This window comes from Macrotis lagotis, chromosome X, assembly GCF_037893015.1.
Source record: "Macrotis lagotis isolate mMagLag1 chromosome X, bilby.v1.9.chrom.fasta, whole genome shotgun sequence".
Lineage (NCBI taxonomy): Eukaryota > Metazoa > Chordata > Mammalia > Peramelemorphia > Peramelidae > Macrotis > Macrotis lagotis.
In genome coordinates this window covers 335,880,806-335,904,275 of record NC_133666.1, presented here as the reverse complement: position 1 = coordinate 335,904,275, position 23,470 = coordinate 335,880,806, and the positions used below count along the sequence as shown (strand labels likewise).

Here is a 23,470-nt window from a genome sequence, read left to right as displayed (position 1 = left end):
ATCTCCCAAAAATCAAATAAAAGTCCTTCTCCTCAAATGTTTGAAATGTTTAGTTGTATCAGGACAGATGGGGTCCACCTTGGGGGGGGGGAATAAAAACAAGCCTTTCCAATTATTCTCAATCATTACAGTTTTAGTGAAATGGCATCCTTAGTCATAGTTGTCTAGATGGTTTCCAGATATTTGTATCAGAAAATACTCCTGAAAAGTGCCAAGAAAAAAAAAGTTAATGCTTTGTTTTGTATTGTTATTGACTTGGAGATATTTTGCTTTATGGAGTGTTATGGCAAAAGAACTTTTTGTGCCTGTGTTGTTCCTTGGAAATTAACTGAATCTGAAGCCAAGACCATAAGGGGAGCTTGTCATACATGATAGAGCATGCTAGAGCTTGTAGTATCTTTAAAAACATAGATAAAACACAAGAAGAACACTATGTGGAGAATGCCAAGGTCAAATAAAAGTATAAGTGAAAAGGAAAAATGGACCAATCACATGGGAAGAGCAAAATATAATCAAAAGGGTAATTTGCATCCAGGTCTCCATGAAATGTCAGGAGAAAGCAAAGCTGCCACCCAGTACATTAGTTAACATGGACTCTATGTGGCAATAGGAGGACATAGACCACAAACATCCAAGATGGAGAGGGACAGAAGGGTACCAGAGTTACAAAAGCTACATGATCTACATCATTGGCAGGAATATCCACATCAACATGATGTCAGTATCCACTTGAGAGGTGATTGAAATGACATTGTTCCAAATCTCAGTGGAAACAAGTTTAGCCTTCTCAGCTTAGAATTTTTTATCCTAGAATTTAGTGACACAGCAATAGAAATGAAAAAACTTAGTTTTATTAAGCTTGGAAAATATTCTCTCCATTGATAATGTCCTAACAAATTGATTATGCCTTCAATGGAGGACTTTTTAAACTTGTTTTTCTGCTTGAGGTGGAGTATCGTCAATATGTAAAATATTTTGGGCAAGTACAATTTCTTGATAATATTTTAGAGTGGTTTACAAATGGAATTATTGTGAAGAATATTTCCACCAAGTTAGTTCTTCTCTTTTTCTGCTGAAAAGTGAACTTCTTAGAAAACCAGGGAATATCACTTGTTTTTATCTTAATTCCATATCAACCAAGTAAGACATGATGAACAGCTTTATCCACTGCTTCAAAGTTTCTTGCACTTAAGCTGGCTTCAAGGTCAGCACAGGACCATTCTGTGGGAGGATAATATAAATATAATAATAAACTTGCACATACTTGTTTTCATATCAGTGGTATTTAAAAGAATATGCATGACAAAAACCATTCCTCACAGGAAACATTTTGTGTTTTATAATAACTCTGAATTTTTTCTATCATTTATAGAGTGGATTGTATATAGAAAAAGACTCCTGTGCCTGCATCATATACCTTGGCACTTGTTATGAAACTTATAAAGGAAAAATAAATGAAAAGTAGCTTTCATTTTAAAGAATCCATTTTAATCAAAAAAGCTTTTAATAAATTTAAGTACTGTAAGTACTACTTTCACAATGTATCTTTGTGAATGTTATTTGACATTTAACTGGATAATTTCAAAGTCATCTAAACTCAATTCTGAAATTTTAGTAGAATTAACATCTTCAGTTGAAATGGAAATTTTAAAATATATTGATGAGAAATACCTAGATCCTCCTATAAAAGTGTAGCTTGTAGATAAGTGAATGGATGAAGATTTACTTAAGAAGGTGGTCTTATAGAATATATTTCCCTGTAGAGGACTCAATGGACAAACACTTTCCAAAGGATAATTATATGGTAAACAGTATGCTCAGGGCTATGAATACAGGGACAAAAATGAAGAGCTGTCTCTGACCTCAAGAGGTAGACAAGCCATTTCTGGAGAATCTAGGTACACCTATGAGCAGATATAAAATAAATTCAATGTAATTTAGATTGGAGGGAAAAACTTGCATCTAAGGGAAGGGATCACAAAAGACTTCTTCATATAGACCATGGAGCCTGAAATTTTGAAGGAAACTATGATTCCAAGAGGTGGAAAAGCAGAAGGAGAGATTTCAAGATGTGGTGAAAGAATATTTAAGCATATTTCTCTATTGGACAGATAAAAATGCATCCAAACAAAAGTTTGTAAAGTAATTTTACTTTGCCTTCTCTGTTTCTATATAGAATATGGGTTCTAACCTCCCCTCCATGATTGTGACAATGATCAAAAAAACTTCTTCATAAGATTCAAAGTCATTTAGACAAAATAAATTAGTTTATAACAGTCAAGAACATGTTTTGGAATTTAAGAGAGTTTTGTGCAATTTCAGATACTGAAAGTTTTATCCCTAATCAAAAAAGTGAAAGAGGTCATTTGGTATTCTAGAAATGACAGTTAGGTTTTGCAGTGGTTGAACAGGGCCTGAAGTCAGTAAGACTCACTTTTATGAATTCAATTCTGTCCTCAGACACTACTGACTGTGTGACCCTAAGAAAGTCACTTGACCCTGTTAATTTAGTTTCTGCAAAATGAGCTGGAGAAGGAAATGGCAAACTACTCTAGTATCTTTATCAAGAAAACCTTGAAGGAGTCATGAAGAGCTGGACAAATGAAAATCAATTAAATAATTCTATTAATGGCAGAATGAACCAAATAATTAAAACGTGCTACACACATACACTCACAAACATATACACTCACCCCAACACAAGCATAGCCATGACCAAGTAAGTCTATGTGAACAACTAAATCGAACCATTTACCAATCAAATCCTTCGAGAAGGGTTCATTGGCAGAATTGAACAATACAAACATAACAATATTTTGATCTATCTGGTCATGTGATAGCAAGGCATTTCTTCTCTTTGAGATGAAGACATTGAATTATTTCTCCTTCAATGGAGATTATTACTCTGCAAATAAACTATAATAAGCTATACTCTTATTTGAAGAACATAAAGAAAATATAGATGATAATATTTCACCTTAAATGACTTGAGGTTTATAAAATTATTTTCTCACATCATCCCTGGGAAGTAGCATAATTATCAGCCTCAGACAATTTAAATGAGAAGCTCACATAGGTAGAAAGCATTGTGGCTGGGATTCAAACTTGTCTTCTGTCTCTTCTACAACAGAGAAAATTGTGTATTGTTATTTTTCTAATAAAATAGAAGCTGCAGTGAATTCTCATTTGGTTTGAATAGAAATGACTTTTTCAATTCTTAATAATTTGTCTAGCTGATTTTAAAAGTTTATGTATATATCTATATGTAAGGCGCAATCACTTTAGTATTATTTTTAACAATAAAATTTCCTAACGTAGAGGCTTTTGTTGCTTTTTTCCCTTTAATTTGCTTATCCTTATGAAAACTTTTGCATGAAATAAATTCTTAAAATTCCTAAAATCCTACAGATTAAAATGTGCCTATTATTGACTGACTTCCTGAGATCAGAAGTTGGGATGGACTATCAAGCAAAGGGGATGTTAAGAAACCAAAAGATTTACAAATATGAAAATAGGGGATAAAATGTAACTCCTAAAAAGAGATACTTAATATTATAAGAAGTTTAGGTTTTGTATCCGATGATAATAGTTTCAAAAACTGAATGTAAAAGCAAATTATCTATCTTTATCATAAATATTATTTTGGCAGCAACTTCTCTCTCCACATCCAGTTAAACACCATGCTTTGATATAGAGACTGTGGCAAAGAGTCTTTTGGATGTTTTTTGTAAAGATCATAGTGGCATATAAACACATGTGTACATATGTATATACATGTGTATATATTATAGGGCATGAATGAGAACTGCATGAACTTGAGAAAGCATGAATAGGTTAGCTTAAACTACCAGGGTCAAAAGATGGAGGGAGAGGGTAGAATGATCTCTGAGAAAATGCAAAGTTCTCTTTAATATTGTTTAACTTCTCTGAGAAATAGAGTCTCATTTTAAAAAAAAATTACTATCCTCTCCACAACGTTCCATGTCAGTGAGTAATGGAATATTATACTCTCCACAAAGAGTTGAGGCTGCATATAATGCAAAGGATAATAGAGAGGTGAATGGTGGATGTGAGCAGGCTGCATCATCTATAAAGAATGATAAAGGAGATGTGATCCAGACCAGTGAGAGCCTTCCTTCTTCTATTGATGAGGGTAGGAACCAGAGTCTTGGAGAGTTGCCTAGGGTTTTGAATGGTCAAGTGTTTTTTCCTTGAATCAGAGACGAGACTTGAAGGTTTCCTGTCTTCAAGGGGAGTTCTTTATCCATCATATCATATTATATAGCCTCTTAATCCCTAAACTATTTTCATGTACACTATTATTTATTTTCAAGACACAGAAACAATAAATTCCTTTGTAAGTCTTCTCCAAATGGTTAATAATATAAAATAAAATAGAAATATTCAGAGTAGGCAGAATTCAAATGTTCCTGACTCCATATTCAGGTTCCTGAACAATATTTTACACTACCACTTGAATATTACATACAAACCTTAATTCAGTAAAGTGCTTCTCTCTGTATAACATCAGGTGCAAAATCTCTGTATTCCCATTGTCATTAAACACTCCCTTATAGGTCCCCGTGCAACTTTAAAAGAAAACATGATCCAAATGAGACATTCTCTTCTACTATGTTTCAGGTATGTTCTGCTGAAAACAGTAGTTTCAGTAAATATTTGCATAACATATGTTGGAGGTTGCTGAATTATTTGAAAAGTGCTCAATATGGAGGTAATTAAAAAATGTTATGGTAAAGATTCCAAATCAGCAGTTTGTTCCTCAGCATATTCTTCTTCTACCTTCCTTTTCAGTTCCTCTTAACATTTTAAGGGTCAATGTGCATGCTATGGTCTGTGTTAAATGCAAATATGACCAAGTTAATGTGCCATGAAGGTTGAAATTTTATATCTCAAAATGTTGAGAAACTCTCAAAGTTTGAACACAGGGAATGAAAAACTTGGCTACTTTATCAGGAAGTACTATTGATAAACTACAGAATTTTGCTGATATAATTGTTTTAGTTTTTTATTTTTACATATTTTCTTTTTCCTATGGATACTGAATATCTTGTCCTTTTTTGTGATAGGCACTGGGGTAATAGTTCTGTTACTATTTCTACTAACAAAGAAAAATTTTTTCATTTCAATTTTAGTCATTGGTTCTTTTTGGTAGCTTGCTATTGGAAATATTGGAAATTATTAATAAGAATGTTCTGCTTGGTCATTGTTGATATAACAATTACAACTGGCACATTAATGACCTGTTTAGAATGAGACCCCAACCTCAATTAATCCAAAATGCATAAATAAACATTTTCTAGGTGCTATAAGTAGCATTCTATTATTAATAGATTGAACCCCTTGATTCAAAATTGATTTATGTCTTTAAAAAGACTCTTCCATTTCTGATTCATTGGATTCATTAATGAAATAGACAAGTATCAATAAATATTTGTTTAAAAAAATCTTTCTTTCCAGAAAGAAAACCAGACCTAAATAATATATTTCTCAAACTCCCCAGGAAAAAAAAGTAATACAAGGAGGTTAGAAAGCAATCAGCAACAGTAGTTAAAATAATAACAACTGACAATTCATTATGAGATTTGTTTGTAAAAGTATGCAAGAAGATAAAGGTGAAAGAAGTCAAATAAGTGAAGGTGGAGAAAAAATGAAGGAAAGATGACTGAAAATAAAAATGAACCATCATCAACTAAAACCGAACTTTATCTGTCTCTATGCTTTTTGTGTGTAATTAAATCACAGAGATGCATAAAAAGAGGAGAAAGGAAGAGATAGAGGGGAAGAAATGAAGTATGATCAAATAAAAGATAACAAAAAAAGGAAAATAACCTGTAGTGTTTCAGGAAGAAATGAACCTATAAAATAAGTAAGGAGGCAAAAGAAGGAATTGAAATAAGAGGATATAAAAGGGGCAAAAGCATGCTTCAGTGGTGTGTGTGGGGGGGTAAGCAAATATGAAAACCACTATGGGAGAAAAGGAATATTATATTTTAAAAAATGAGGTATCTTCTTATGGGAATCATCTTCAAGGATGTGAGATATAGACAAGCCAGTCATCTGACCACAAAAGAGGAATTTTCCCATAATTCCTAGATAAATTGTCATCTAAGAGTAGGAAAGCATAGGTCCAGGGAGGAGAATTCATAGCAAAAAGGGGTTGGGTGTGGTTGAAGCAATAGGTAGGACAAAGGTTAAGATAGAACTGTTTATGATGCTGAGCGAGATGAGCAGAACCAGAAAAACATTGTACACCCTAACAGCAACATGGGGGTGATGATAAACCTTGATGGACTTGATCATTCCATCAGTGCAATAATCAGGGATAATTTGGGGCTATCTGCGATGGAGGATAAATACTATCTGTATCTAGAGAGAGAGCTGTGGAGTTTGAACAAAGGCCATTTAATATTTAATATTCCCTTTAATTTAGGAAAAAACTGATATCTTATTGTCTGATCTTGCTATCTCTTTTATTTTATGTTTCTTCCTTAAGGATATGATTTCTCTCATCACATTCAATTTGGATCAATGTATACCATGGAAACAATGTAAAGAGTGGCAAATTGCCTTCTGTGGGGGGTGGGGGGGGAGAAGTAAGATTGGGGAAAAACTGTAAAACTCAAAATAAATAAAATCTTTAAAAAACAAAACAAAACAAAAAGATAGAACTGTTTAATTAGGGTCATGGGAATATTCCTTCTATGTAGCAATATCCTCTCTATCACCTTCAAGAATTGGCATTTCTAAGAGTGAGGCACAACAGAACAAGAGGCTTAGGGAAAAGAGCTACAAGACAATATCATAGCAACCATTTAAAATGAACTCAAAATTAACTTAGAAATTTTTATTCCACAATAATAGAGAGTCTGAAGACAATATAAGTATAAAGGCCATTAATCAAAGAATAAAATTCTAGACTTCACACAGAAGGATGATAAATATTGAAGATAATGAGGAAAAGAAAACTTTTTTGGGAAAAAATCACACAAAATGAAATTTTTAAAAATACTAACAAAATATGATTGAAAAAAGAGAGTCATAATATATTTGATTATTTAAAAGCAGGAAAAAAGAAGGAACAGAAAAATTAAAAAATCTAGATAAAAGGAGGAAAGGGGAAAAAACTAATAAGTTAAACAAAACTCCAAAACTATGGAAAGTGATGATAAAGAGATGGGATGGGGGGAGGGAGGGGAATTGAGTGTGAAAAAGATCTGGTGGAATAGGTTGCCTTAGAATAAAATAAGTTAAAATAACTGAAGGAAAAAAGTACAGTGTTTACAGAGTAAGGAGGAGAGCAAATCCTAATTGGAAAAAAAATAGAGAGAGATAAATGGAAGAAAATCTAAATGTAAATCTCATAATTTAAATGTGAATGAATCAAACACATGAATAAAGTTTTTTTAAGTGAAAGAGATTAAGGAAACAGAATCTTGTACTTTCAAGAAATACATCTAAAATACAAAGCTATATACAGCCTAAAAAAAAAAAAGGAGGGAAAGTGGGAAAATATTTACATGCTTCAGATCAATCCCCAATAGAAGTTAAAATCTTACTATCAGAAGTAGCAAAAACAGGTATTCACAACAACAAAAGGGGGGAGGGGATGAACAAGAATAATATATTATGTGAACAACAACCATATATAATAAATTATTTGCACAAATAAACACATTGAAAATGTCTCCATTTAAATTCATGAAAGAAAAATTAATGAACCACAAGAGGATATAGAACTGAACAATCTCTAGAGAAACTAGAGGTAAAAGAATCATGATTTCTTCTATATGAGACTGCAATAGAATGTACATGTTTCTTAAGACCATTAAAAAATTTTTTATAAAACTTCAACAAATATTAGAGCATGGAAATGTTGATATGTTGTTTAATTTTCTTTCACATAATTATTAATTTTTTCTAAGTTTTATTCATTGACCTACTCATTATTTAGAATTCCATTGTTTGGTCTATGTTATTTATTGTGTTTTTTTAATTGATTATTATTTTTATTGCATTTTTGTCTGTAACTATTGAACTTACTAGTTCTGCCTTTTTACCTTTCTTTGAAATATCCCTTACCCTAATATGTGGTGAAGCTTTGTAAAAAATTTTTCCATGATCTTAAGAGACATGTAAATTCTATTGTAGGTATCAACATCTTATTTATATCCTAAAAGGAATTTGTGAGGACTCCTTTGCCTATTTTTCCAAATTCTTTATATAATATTGGAATTCATTACTCTCTAAATGTTTGGTAAAATTCACTTATGAAACCATTTGGTACTGGGAATTTTTTTTCTTAAGGATATGATTGATAGTTTGAAAAGCATTTCTATAAATCTATATAATAAGAAATCTAAAAAGCAATAATAGAATCTGTATTTTATGGTCCTTTTGGATTATACAAAATACATGCAAAATACAAAATAATTATATAGATTTAATTATAAAGTTTATCTTAAAGAAATAAAGAATAACTTAAATAGCCAGAAGAATATTCAGTGCTTCTGATTGGGACATAGCCATATAGTAAAAATGACAACCCAAAGTTAATTTATAGTTTTAATGCCCTATCAATCAATTTATCAAAGGTATACTTTATAGAAATTTATGAAATATTGAAAATATTTGAAAAATTTCAGATCTAGTATATCAAAGGAATTAACGAAAAGAAGTAGGGATAAAAGGGTAGAACTTCCAGACCTCAAATTATGTTATAAAGTAGCAGGTATCTAGCACTGACTAAAAATTTAAAAGGTATATCTACATGAAAGGAACAAACTAGATAGCAATGCATTATTCAATTTTTAAAATTACTTAGGAAAGCAACCTCTATTTGATTGGTTACTAGAAAAGAAGTCTAACGTGAATGTGGTTTCAACCAGCAATTTGCAATCTATTTCACAATATATTGAGACTCTTATTCCAAAAGTAAACTAAAGAAAATGCTACTTATCCTAACATGGAAAATATATTCAATAACTATACTATGGCACCTAACCTAAGAAGAGGTGACCCACCCCCATCTTCCATATGGAAATGTCACCCCTAATTTGGAGACATCCATAAAGACATGAGTGCTCCATTCACAAAAGCAGGCTTTAAAAAAAAAAAACTTAGATGAGCAAGAAACTACATCGATAAAGTCAGTATGGCTTGCTCTTAGCCTTCTGGGTCCATCAAGTCCAAAGAACTGCTCCCTTAACACTTAGTAATATAAGGAGGCTAAACTACATGAGAAAGGGGTATCTAGCTAAATAGTGATACCATTGCAAAAGCATTAACCACTTTCTCAAATTCTGCTTTTATAACCCATCTTCAGAGAAAAACTATTTAAAATTTAGCTTGAGTTCATGACTAGGGTCTCCCCAAAAAGGAAAGGGGAGGTAGTTATATAAAGCAAGTATAAGACAATTATTATTTCTCTCTACCAAGGAGAAACTTTAAATAAAAAAAGGCTCACATGTGCATTGATAAAAAAAATTAAAACAGTAAGTAGTAATTCATAATAACTTTATACTCTCCTTCAGATTGTTAATAAAATATAAAAGCATTAAATATTTTGCAGGATGAACGAATTAAAACAGGTTCCTCAAGGAAGATGATTTCTGGTAAGCTTAACCAGGGATTAGAATTATTCTTCTCCTGTTGATTATGCCTTTCTAACTTTTTAGCCAATGACAGATATTATTGATGACTGCTACTGCATAATTAATTTGAGGTCTGAAAGTTCTGTCCCCCTATTATTCCTATTTCTTTTCATTACTTCCTTTGTTATTATAGATATTTATTTTTTCGGATTTTTTTTTGTAAGGCAAATGGGGTTAAGTGGCTTGCCCAAGGCCACACAGCTAGGTAATTATTAAGTGTCTGAGACCAGATTTGATTCCAGGTACTCCTGACTCCAGGGCCGGTGCTTTATCCACTACGCCACCTAGCTGCCCCATTTTTTCACATTTTTAAAGTATTTTATTCTCCTGATATCCTCTTAAATACCCAAGGTTGCCTCTAAGACTAGAAATATCGATCTCAGGTTCTTTCTGCAGTCACCTCTATTTACAAAAGAAAGTTATATACAGTCATTCCTACCTTTCAGTCACCATAGGGTAGGGAACCAACTGACAAGACAGGATGTAGTATCATCCTAAAGAAACAAAGATCTCAGTAGTGAATCACATGGTTTTACAGAGGTAACTAAGTCATGAAGTATGCTCCAATTCAATCCCTGCAACCTTGTAAAGTAATTATAATGTTAACCTGTCTGCCTCAAGGGGTTATTGGTTTGGACAATAACTTTTGAACTTTAGAAAGAATGGAAGAGTGCCACCAAGACTTTGCCTCAGAAACTGGTATCAAAGGGTAAGTTTCTGATCTGAAATCTGAAAACTAGAGAAGGGGGACAAAAGGAGAATGCAGGACAAGTTAAATCATGGAGTTTTGGGGAAAGATGTGCCTCCAAGCAATATGTAGTCCCAGGCTGAGAAACAATATAGCCTCCAGAGTCCTCTGGAGAATGAATGACAGTTTTAGATCTGGCCGCTTTCTTTCCTGATAAAGAAGACCCTGTAGGAGCCAGGTCTCTCTACACATACAGAGTTGGGAAGAGGCAGCATAAGTCTTTACATCTCATTCTGTTTGGGAAAAAAAAAAACATTTTTAATCTTCACCCCACCTCAGTGTCAATGGAATGAGATTGCAAGATGTTCTAGGGAGGTATAAGAGTTCTCTGAGGAAGAGAATTCTTCAGGAGACTTTCAACTCATTCTTCCTTGGCAAAAAAGAGGATCTTTGAAACATAGGACCTCTAGAGATATGAGGGGATATGTACATTGCGGAAACATTTTTAATCCCTGGAGAAGATATATGCAGCTCCCAAGTATCCCTAAGGTGATCCAAAGGTCAATGGTGCTGACCACAGCCTCCTTCCCACTCCTTAAACTGATATACTCTGGATACCAGGAGCGCTAGCTAGGTCCTTGGCTCTTAGAATGGGAAGTCAAATTGGACTCCTGATAGATAAGGTTCAAAAAACTCTCCTCACTCCAAAATGAATTTGCCCCTTCCACAATTCGTCCCAAAATTTAGTCTCTTTAGTTGCAGTTGGAGCCATTCTCTCGAAAAAAAATTATGTGAAGCTATACTGTTTCAGACAGGGCAGAATCTCTCTTACTTCCAGTAAAATAGGTGATTGTATGTGCCCTGCTGTGGCTGATGTACATTTATCTTTATTAACCTAAATACAATTGCCAGGTTGATACACTACTAAAATAAAGTCTCAGTGACATGGAAAGGAATTACAATCTTGGATGCACCTGAACAGTTTTTCACTCTTAACTTCTTTATCCTGAACTGACACAGCATTTTCACAACAGCTATTTTCAAACAAAATATTTATTTTTCATAAATGTCTCAATATTAATAGCCTAATATAGATGCCAAGTGTATAGTCTCAACTTAAATGACTAAATGCACCTATTAAAGATGATGTATTCTATTAAAGGCAATTGGGGATTTGGTTCCATATAAGTCTTCTCTCTGGGATAATTTTATGGCACTAATACACAGAGTACTAGTATAGGAGTAATTAAATCTTTAACTCCTTAACTGATTACATCAGGGACAGGGGAGGCATTAAATTCCCTACAACCTGCCAATGTTGCCAGGTCTTTAGGCACATAATAGCAAGGGGTGGGGCTGTAAAGCACAGACTATCACACAATATTCAATGTTAAGAAAAACCAAGATGACCCTTATGCCATGTTTGGGAAATTCTAAACAACTCTTTCAATGAAATCCTTTTAAAAATCAAAGTAAATTTTATTTATATCTTTTGTTTTAAAATTATCTTATTTCCCAATTCTTCTCTCTCCTTTTTCTTTCCCTCCTATAAAGCTATCTCTTATAATTCAATAATAAAAACTCAAATTAATCTGTAATCTAATTGATTCAGGTGTTCTCTCCAAAAAATACATATCACAACATATACTTCCTTGCCCATTCTGTGGGAGTCTAATGAACATCATTTGAAAAATTCTCCACAAATATCTTCTCAACATTCTTTATTCTCTCTCTCTCTCTCTCTCTCTCTCTCTCTCTCTCTCTCTCTCTCTCTCTCTCGTATATCAGTAGAATCCTCCTGCTGTCTTCTTGTCTATGCCCTAGGTACCAGTCTATTTTTATTCCTATTAGTACATTCCCTTACTTTATATTCTTCAAAGTTCTATATTTAGTATATGTTGGAAGCCTAATCAAATATAGCATGTACCTCTGATTTGTCCTCTATGTTATACTCATTTTTATTCTTCATCAATCTATGAAAAATACCTTGTAACAAAAAATTAAAAAGAGGTTATAAATAGTTCAACAAAACTAGCCAACAATATGACTGAAAAGTTTGATGCTACATGAAGTTTGATGTTTCAAAGCTCCAATCTCTACAAGTTTCAGAAGCCAGTGGAGAAAAAGTAAATGGGATGAAGCCCATTTGAATGATAGGCAAGTGAAGGAGTGATTTCGTTGTAGGATGCTACCAATCATTTGCACAAAAGGAAGATATAGATGATGAGTGTGAGAAGTAAATTATGTCTGATATAGAGGTAAGATAGGAGCGACTTTGCATTATTCTAAATTATCACCCAATTAGAAATGTGACCTAAACCAAGGGAGTCTGTACTGAAGGACAGGGTATGATAATAAAAGATTTGCATAGTCTAGCCCCAGATCATGGTAACATTGAGATAGGTAGGTTCACACTGATGGTTCAAAGCTTGGTAAGTATTTGGCCTTATGCAACAGGAAGATATGACTGGAAAGGAAAGGGGTGTCAGTGAAAGAAAGCCTTAAATTTTAGATTCAGATTTGGTTCTTATATTCAATAGGCAATGGAAAGTTATTAAAGGGTTTTTTAACATGTTTAATGTTTTGATCATAAAAATTCATTAATATTAGCAAATCATGATCTTTAATAATAGGGGGAGAAGGATAGTATTTGACTTAAAGAAGTAGGCCCACGCCATTTGTGTGGCCACAGATAGACACATGAAGTTTGAGGGACAATTATAAAGGAAGTATTGATGGCTACTCCAAACCACTTGGACACCCAGAACTGGCTTTATGGAGGGTATGACCCTCACTATTCTAGCTGCTTGAGAGAAGAAGTACATGATCGTGACAGAACTTTTGCCTAAACTGGGAACATTATATTATTAACAGAGTATTGAACTTGGAGTCATGAAAACCATAATTCAAATCTTATTTCTGACAATCATTATCTTGACTTTGATCAAGTCACTTATATCCATTGTGCCTCTGTTTTCTCATCTATAAAATGAGGGAGCTGGATTCCACGGATTTGAAAATCCATTTTGCTCTAAAAACATGATTCCATAAATTTGTAGATGGAGACATAGATGGGGTTGAGAAATAAATTAAGTTAGAAGTTTCTAATTACTTGGCAAGGTTTGGTAAGAGAAAAGTTATGGAGAAGTCCAAAACAAAGACTCTTGTTTGGTTCTATATAAGAGCTGTTGAGAGAATCATAGAATCTCACTGTTGCAAGGCACGACTTCATTCTCCTCCAAATGTTCTTAGCCTGGATTCCATGAACTTAATTTTTTATGACTGTATTTCAATATAATTGACTCTCTTTTTAACAACATGTATTTTATTTCATTCATTTATGAGCATCATTACAAACAATACTTCAGAAGTAGTCTGATCCAGACAAAGGATAATTATTTCTGTAGGCCTGGACACTCCCTAGTATTTTCTTCACACAGCTGGAAATTTATTAGCTTTCTTGCCTGCCATAGTACATTATAGTCTTATATAGAATCTTCATCCCACTAAGACTTTCATGTCTTTATTTTTAGATACTCCTCTTACCCAATCACCTTAAAAAAGACTTTATATTGATACTTATCAAATTTCATTTTCTTAGATTTCTAAGGCTATGACCTCCCAAGACATTTTTGAATACTGAATGGGACAAGGGTTGGATTCCTCCATCACTTTCCCAACAGTAACATTTCCTCTTTGTCACTGAGAATTAGATCAGGATAGAATTTCTCTCCCTTGGTTCTTCTATCTCACCTAAGATGAAATTATAATGAAAGCAAATCAAAAAACTAATAGCCTTTGTACTTTGGGCAAGAAAAGAGAATCAGAATATGTATGGATATTTGAAGTTTTTCATCATGACTTTGGTCCAAGCTTGTGATGTGTTTACGAAGCTCCTTTCTGCTTATATGATTTGTAATATATTCTTATAACAATAGAACTTCTGTTTCTGCTCTAGTAATCTTCACACAAACATTCTCCGCTATTCTCTTGGCTTTTGGTTCCTGGATTTCCTTACATAAATTGATCTTTTAAAAATACAGCATTACTGCTCCACCATCCTCATTGTCTGTTCTATTTTAAATATCACATGCCCCTCCAAAGCCACAATCCAAAGCCACAAATATCATGAATGCCAACTTAGTCATATACAACTCAAACACTATCATTATAAAAAGCTTTAATTTTTGCAGCCTGTCTTTCCCTTTTGAATCCTGTACTGTCAGTTGAGAGGAAAAAAAATACTACCTGTTTCATTTTAGATCTTCATATGATCATGTATGGCCAAATGCATGCCCAGATGAAATTAATCTGTTAGGACAATTCTTTGGAAGTTTTGTGTCACATCTTAGAAACATGTCACATAAAGACAACCAACTTCTATGTGGGGACATTCTTGAGCTATTTCAAACTGGCCCAAGAGAGCCAATTGCTAAAATTTCAGAGCTTCATTTATTGTCTAGGAAGTGATGGATAAAAAGTTAATAATGCACATTAAACTTAAAAGACTGTCTTACAGAACTTTTCTATTTGTTTTAAGAAAGACAATTGTTAAATACACACCAACATCCTGCTTTTTCAGTGATTATCAAGTCAATAGATAACTGCCTCAGTATCTCCCACCTGGGAGTCACTGTCCATCACTTCTTCTGAATCTTTAAACATGAGAAAATTGAAGTCTAAAAAGTTATGTAACTTGTCCAAAAACTTAAATCTAATGGTTATTGTGGGAAAAATCACTGGAGTTAGAATCAAGGGAACAGGGTCCCGATTTTGGTTCTGTTTATCTACTGATGTGACTTGTTCTAATCACAACCTCTCTGGGGCTTTATTTCCTCATTTATAAAATGAGAGAGTTAGACTAGATAATGAGTGTTGCTGAATTTGTTCAGCTGAATCCTATCTTCAGCATAAGTGATTCAATGAGTTACCAATAAGTACAACTTAAAAGAACCATGAGTTTATTTTTACTTTTCTTTAATTTCATTTTATAAAATAAATGCTCATTTTATGGTGTAATAAAATACTCTTTAATTTATCTTAATTTTTAAGTTTACGTTTCCCAAAGTTCAGTGCACAATGCAAAAAATACTAAATAATGTTGAGGAGATTAATCTAAAAAACAAAAATGATGGGGAGCAGCTAGGTGGCACAGTGGATAGACCACTGCTCCTGGAGTCAGGAGGACCTGAAATCAAATCCAGCCTCAAACACTTAATAATTACCTAGCTGTGTGACTTTGGGCAAGTCATTTAACTCTATTGCCTTAAATTAAAAAAAATAATGAATAAATCTCTACATACTACCTTCTGCAGTAAATAAGGGGGGAAACTTCCTTATTTGTTTTGCTTGCCAACAAATAGGAGAAAAAAAGTAGTAATAAACAAACTGCCTTCTGAAGGAGAATGATAACCTTCTATGCATATGAAGCCTGGGAGACCTGTTCTTCCTCGCTCTTCTCTTTAGTTCTTTTTGGAAAGTGAACCATTTCTTGTCTTGAGGGAAAAGCCTACAGCACAAAGTAGCTGTTTTTATTTCTGTTACACATCTGTGACCATTTATGTATCAGGTGGTTGTTGTATTGCTTGTGTTTGATCTTCCCTTCTTACCTGCTGAGTCCTCAGATGTTAATGGTTGGGCTGCCAGATGACAGTGAAGCAACTTGGGAAACTTTAAGTGGGACTGAAGGGTCCATAATGTTAAGCTACTGAATCAGATAGGATTCTGCAGACAAAAACATGAAAAATGAAAAGAAAAAAAAGCTTCCATTTTTTACACTTAGGTTTCTATATAAGGTATAACTTTAAAAAAAATCCTAAACTACATAAGTTAATGTTTTCCTCTCTAATTTAACATTTTTATAAGTCTTCATTGGCCCCAGATAAGCATCTTTCCTACCATACTTATAAATTCTCTAGTAGGAAAGGGCATGATGTGTCTTGCAAAGTGTCTTCTAGGACCAGTAGATGTAGTATGTATATTACAAGACTAGGAATTCATTTTTCAAGTCAGATCTTAGAATTAAACCAATTTTTCCCCCAAAGAAAACATTTCCCAATAGAGTTGAATCATTAACAAAAAAGCCCAAAAGAGAATTAAAGGATTTAGAGACATATTAATGCACTAATGTCAAGAAAAGAAAGAAGAATGAAAAATTATTTTTTCTTGGACTTCCCCATTCATTAAAAAAAATTTAAAGTGTGTAGCCTTTTATATATTTGTTATTTGTACTATGTTTGTAGGGCTTTCTTTTTTATCCATTCTGTTGACAAATTCTTTGATGAACTTAAGTGCATAATTGAATGAACTTCTGTTTATTTTACAGGAATCTTTACCATCCATCAGCTCATATTTGGAAATGAGATTGCTACTAGTTAATGCACACCTACAGCATTAACAGATTAGTTAAAACATTAAGAACTTTAGGTACCAGTTGGCTTTATAGTGGTCCTATTGAATGATTTATGATGATATTGTGTCATAAGGTCAGCTACTGTATATTCTAAGCAATCAATCAAAATCATTTATTAACTGACCATATCAAGCCTGCTTTAAGGTAAGGGGGCTAGAAAGACAAAAGTGTTTCAGTTCTTGCCCTCAAGAAGCTTACATTCTAGTAGACTTTGAAGTCTTTTTTCTTCTCTCAGATATGCCTATAAACCAAGAATGAAACAATCCCTGTTTATCTGAATGACTATCAGAAAGACAAAAAGAAGGAATGGACTTAGAACAGAAAGATAAGTATCTATATTGGGTACTCATTTTATTTAGAGGACAGTCAGAGATGAAAATCCCTCATGTGTTACATCCATAACATAATTTATATAAGCTCTGATCCCACAAAATAGCAATACCATTGGGTCAATAGAAGGAAATTATTGGGACTTAGAATAAAACTGGATTAAACAAGAAAGCTGACTGGAGCCAACTAGTTTTCCATAGAATGCATAGGCCTGTCAGGAATTAGTATTTATTTAAAAAAACTGTCAGAGAAAAGGGAAATTTTCCAGAGATTATAGAAAAAGCATTTTTGAGTAATCAGAATTGAAAGAATGTGTTCCTGTGAACCAGGGCTTGAATAAGCACAAGGTAGGAAATAGTACTTCTGTATTTTGCCATTATCAAGGCATCATGTAGAACACTATACTGAGTCCTAGGTCTAGCACTTTAAGAACATTGATGGGGTGGCTAAGCAGTGCAGTGGGATGGCTAGGTGGCACAGTGGATAAAGCACTGGCCCTGAAGTCAGGAGTACCTGGGTTCAAATCGGGTCTCAGAAGCTTAATTACTTAGCTGTGTAGCCTTGGGCAAGCCACTTAACCCCATTTGCCTTGCAAAAAGAAAAAAAGGGAAAAAAAGAGGTTAAGGAGTGTCCAAAGGATGACAGCTAAGTTAATAAATAGTTTTGAGTCCATTTCATATGGATACTGTTTGAAGAAGCTTGGTTTTATTTATTTATTTTTTTGGTCAATTGGTTGGGTCCAACTTTTCATTCCCTATCTGAGATTTTCTTGCAATTTAGAATGATTTGCAATTTCCTTCTCTAGTTCATCTGACAGATGAGGAAATTGAAGGAAACAAGGGTTCAATGATCTGTCCAGGATCACAAAGCTAGCATTTTTGAGACCAGATTTAAACTCAGTTCCTCATAACTCCAGGCCCTGTACTCTATCCACTGTACTACCTAATTCCCTTTTGACATGTTTATCTTGGAGAATAGAAGACTTAAAAAAAATGAGGTGAGTCCTATATTTGAAGGCTTGACTGAGGATAGATGAAACTTGCTTTTTGAGCCCAGAGAGAAGAACTATGAGTACTGAGTGAAAACTCAGAATACATTTAGGTTTCATTAAGAAAAATAAAAATTATAAATTATAAAATAAATAAAAATAATAAAAATAAAAACCTTCCTAACAATTAGAGCTGTCATTAAGTGGAATAGGATATCTGAAGGAGTATTTCTCAATTTCTAGTGGTCTTCAAGAAAAATTCAAAAACTATATATCAGGTTATGCTATATAGTAGGGATTCTTTTCATAGCTTGGATGAACTAGATGAGCATTATTTTGTTTCCCAACTGTCAAATTTTTGTGATTTTTTTTATTTCAAGATTAAAATCCTAATTGATCCACAGACCTTTGGGAATTCTATTTTCTACAGCTTTATCAGTGTTTAGGGGTGTTCACGCTGGAGAAAAATCTGATGAAGGGGAAGGAAGAATGACAAATATTACTTTATGGAAAGACTAAAGCATCAGAAAACCAAGTTTTTCCTTGATCTGGAAAGTAAAGGAGTTAGCACTTGATCTAGAAAGTTTAGGAGCCTTCATTAAGTTCTAATCAGGAATAATATTTGTGTTGCAAAGGTTAGGTAGCAAAGCCTCTCCTGGACTAGATTGGATCAGACTAATATGCCTGGTTTGAACCTAACTCACAAGGGTATGGTATCAATCCCTCCTAAAATATGATCATAATGGTTATAACATTGAATCATATATCGCATATATATGAAAGAATATAACTTTGAGGAAAGGTGTAACCCTAGTCTCCTTTTCCATGAGCTTAGATATTCAATATAAATGGCTTTCAAGGATGAGATAAGGTAAGCAGATAAGACATATTCTTTCCTGCCAAGTTACAAGAATAAGAGGCCCCTTCCAGGTTTGGCTTAACACCTCTAACATCTCATTAGTTAGTATGCTGCTAACTCAAGCCTTGACTGATACCACATCTATCAACTTCCTCTCTTCTCTGCTTGAAGGACTGAAGCATGGAGTTCAAAACAACTCCCAATGCCTCGTTTTTTAAAGGGCAAAAAAAATTGATTTTATGACATCACTTTGTATCTGCTATTCTGTCTGGTTTCAATTCCATGGAAAAAGATACTCTACATAAGGCAAAGAGAGGAGGGTCATGGCATGGGAGCATCTGGGAGAGTAACAAATTCAGGTAAGACTTCATTAGAGCAGTAGACTACAATTTTAATAAGGATGGTTCATTAGATGGTCTACCTGGATGTGTTGTTGTTTGTTTCCTACTGTTAGATGAATGCATGGAGACAATATTATACAATGCCTTGTAAGACATTCAGCAAAATGATGATACTATGTTAAAGCACTTAACACATCTAGTAGTCATATTATTAGATATTTAATTAATGTTTATTAACTGACTGGGTAAAGAATATCTTCATGTTTGATGACATCTTCAAAGGCATAAATAATAGTATTACAAGATAACACAGTAGACTTACAGGGAAGAAACCTTAGAGGTTAATGCATAATGATAATAAAAACAACAAAAGTAGCAACAACAATAGTGTTAATAAAGCACTTTAAGGTTTGCAAAGCATTTTAAATACTATTTCAAATTTCCTTTGATCATCATAACAATCCTGGGATGTAGTGTCTATTTGAATGACTTGCCTAGGATCACAGAGGTAGTAGGTGTTTGAAGCTAGATTTGAATTCATTTTTCTGACTAATTTGAATCTTCTAACATTCTACCACCACTTTACCACACCATAGTTCCTCCAGCTTCTCTCATGCACAAAAAATAATCACTCTACATTAAGGTTAGCACATCATGCCAAAATAAAATATGGTACCCCAAGCAACTCAAGCTACCATCTCGGTAAAATTTTCATCTAATATTCCTGTTCCAGCCCTAATTACCTTAACATACTATAATTTTTTAAATTTCTTTATCTCATTTTCTGATTTCTCCCTGGATAATGGATTGATAAATAAACCAGTTTTCTCCTATTCTTTCTCAATTCCCTGACTGAGTCAACTAAATTAATCAACCCACGAAACCTAAGTATTTTAATTCTTAACAGAGTCCAGGACCTTACTGGCCAAAGTAAAACTCTTCTTGGGTCCTTGCCATGGAAAATGCAATGCCCATTAACAAAAATTATCTATGTTGTGATAACACACACTCTTGGGGCAAAATATTTGCTGAGCTATTCTCTGCCTCATAGAGAATTGTTCAATATTCAAGGATTCACTCAAGGAGTTTAATCAAAACTTTGAAAATCCAGTTTAAATTATCAACATAAACTAAGGTTCAATAGGGACTTGGGTCCATGGTCATGTAGCCAGTTTCTTTTGGGTTTTGAGTTTGGATTTATATATAGTAGAAGGTGCCAGTCTTAACTAGACTGCATGGTCTCTGGTAGTGTCACTGAGGAGATGATCTACGTAGCATTCAGCAGGTAATATATGGATCTTTCTCAGTATATAGAATTAGAGTCAGAATTCTATATCTCAAAAACAAAAAGGCAAACAAAAAACCGGTCTGATAGACTTTTCCCCTACACAGGATTCATCCTTCTTTCTTCTTCTATATGCCTTTCTACCATGTGATCCTCCTTTGCTAGAAAGCTCTCTGTACTCAACTCTGGTCATAGAATCCCTTAATTCCTTCAAAATATAGTTTAGACAACAGATCCTGAATGAGATTTATCCTTATCCCACCAATTAGCACTGTTTCCATTTTGAAATTTCTCTCTATTAATTTTGCATGATTTTATTGACCTCATCTACAAGTAATACCCTTCACCTTCTCTGTTTTATCTGTTTTCCCAGAACATTGGATGTGCTTAGCAAATACTTCTTCACTCGAACATTGAATTAAAATGAGTGAAATTGACCTGAACAGTGAATATTTCAATTTTACTGGAACATGGGGGAGTTGTAGCAATTAAAACTGTAAAAATAGTTTGTGTCCAAAGATAGGTTCAATTAGGTGTAACGACTATAGAACATTGAGTGCCAAACTAAAGAGTTTGTATTTTATTTGTTGGCAGTGGGGAAAGAGGTCAATTAAAGTTTTAGGGTAGGCCAATCACTTGATCAGAGCTGTGCTTAAGAAAAATTAAGCTGATTTTTAGGATGTATTGGTTTGGGAGGAAGTCTGGAAGATCAATGCCTAAGAGTACAGTTAGGAGGCTATTCCAACAGTCTCAGTATAAAGTAATGAGGGCCAGAATGAGGTCAATGCTACGAGAATGGAAAGAACACAAGGTAGAAATGTGAGGATTTGGCAATAGATTAAATATAAGGAGCAAGGGAGAAGAAGTCCACAAAGATATGAAAATTAAAGCTTGAGTGATAGGGAAGATTGTGGTATTATCAGAATCAGGGAATGATCTTAGTGAAAACATCAAAGATTCCATTCAAGTGCTGCCAGACATCCAGATGGAGAAATACAGAAGGTAATCAGATTAGAAGAGAGGTCAGGACTGGAGCAATAGATCTGGAAATCATCTGCATAGAGCTAACAATGGAAGACAGGGGAGTGGCTATAATCTCCAAAGGGAAAAAAAAGTTTTTTTTTCTATAATGAGAAAGAGAAACCTTGGGAAATGTCTACATTTAAATGGAGAAGGGAGGAAAGTAAACTAGTAAAGGAGACAAAAATAGAAATGTCAGAAATGTGACAAGAGAATTATAGCAGCAGTGTCCTTTTAGGATGTAAGATCCTCAAGAGTAGGAATTGTTTCATTCTTTGCATTTACATCTCTAATATTTATCATGATGTGTTGATTATATAATAGCTGATTGATGAATGTTTATTGATTGATTGATTGAATGCATACTTCTCTGGACCCATTATAAAATTTTAGTCACATATCTTTTTCACTTTCACTTACAGCTAAACCCCTATACTTTAATGATGGTATGGTTCTATGAAGGACAGTATGCTCTTTGTATGTCATTTAGCTTTCAGATGTCAAAATCATACCCAAGAGATTAAGCTTTCCCAAGTTCTTGAGATAAGCCACTGTTGAGAAAACAGGGACCCACACAGTAACAGTTCTCTCCTTTAGCTATGGAAACATCCTGCCTCTCTAATGGGAAACTCTGTTGTTCTAGGGAAGGATAAAGACTTTGAGGAGGTCTTCTGACAGCCTCTCTCCCTGTGAGCCATTGTCCATAGATAGGGGCACAATGCACCACATGTGCTGGGAGCCTAAGGCAGTTAGAAGGATTAGGGAGAGTATCATAGTACTCCATACTTCCAAAACAGCTTTGTGACATTTGATCTTCAAGTGTTTTTACAAGGACAGACAAAAGGTATATAGTGTATCATTGCCTCTGTCAATGACACCACTCCTTCAAGGATGTTTATTTAATGTGACATGCTAAAGGAATCTGAAGACTGTGTAATCCCACAATATGGAACAAAGAGCTATTTTATGATGACATTGTCATAAGAGCTGGAAGCAAACAATTAACAGAGAGTGAAAGTTTTACAGAATCCCAGCCCTGGGAGAGCAACATTCAGAGGCCGGGTAGCTGCTGAGGTACTGTGAGCAATAAAATGGTCACATTCCGCTTAAGTCATTATTAAATATTTGGAGGAAAAAAAGAGCTTGTGTTTTGTAGACAAGCAAAGTCTTACTCGGTGCTATTTTTACAAAGTTCTCCTCAGACATGAAACCTAGACTGGGGAATTGCCAAAGTAAGGGAAAGGGACATTTTATGACTTTTGGAGGACTTTCCACCAAAGAGTGTTTTTTTCCAAATGAGGAGCTGGAACATTTGCACTAAAATACCTTAAAGGCTGCTGGATAATTCAGTGTTTTCTCTTATCTATTTTGGTGGAGATATTATTGGTCCCCCCTTCATGTATTTTTGGGAATGTTGTTTTTGTTTTGTTTTGGTTTTAGTGAAGGGAAATTCTATTTCAGAACAGTTTTGTCAGCACCACAGAATTTCATTTTATAATAACTTGATACCTGTTCTTTCTGAGCTAGCTTTTCTATGTATAGTAATAATAATAATAATAATAATAATAAGGAGTCATTTCTGTCACACCTAACTTTTGCAAATATCTTTACCAAACAGGATTACATTTGAGGCTCATAGTGACCCTATTTGAGGGATGCTATCATTAGATTCATTTTATATATTTATAAGGAACCAAGTTCAAAGATGAGAAATTCCTACCAAGGGTCATATTAGAGTTGGAATCTGAGTCACTCTTGATGTCCAGTCTAGTGCTCTCTTTAGCAAATTCATTAGTACAGACTGTTAATAAACAGGATATATATGCGTGTATATATGTAGCTATAGCTACATCTAAATCCATATATCTGTCCATAT

General features: G+C 33.9%; 1 long non-coding RNA gene across 1 annotated transcript; it reads right to left on the bottom strand.

The window, feature by feature from the left end:
• Positions 1–444: 444 nt before the first annotated feature.
• LOC141502783 (uncharacterized) lies at positions 445–4,677 on the bottom strand. Its single transcript, XR_012472652.1, has 3 exons — positions 4,494–4,677; positions 2,978–3,121; positions 445–1,221 (listed from the first exon to the last, which is right to left on the bottom strand). It is a non-coding gene; the product is annotated as an uncharacterized LOC141502783 (long non-coding RNA).
• Positions 4,678–23,470: the final 18,793 nt, after the last annotated feature.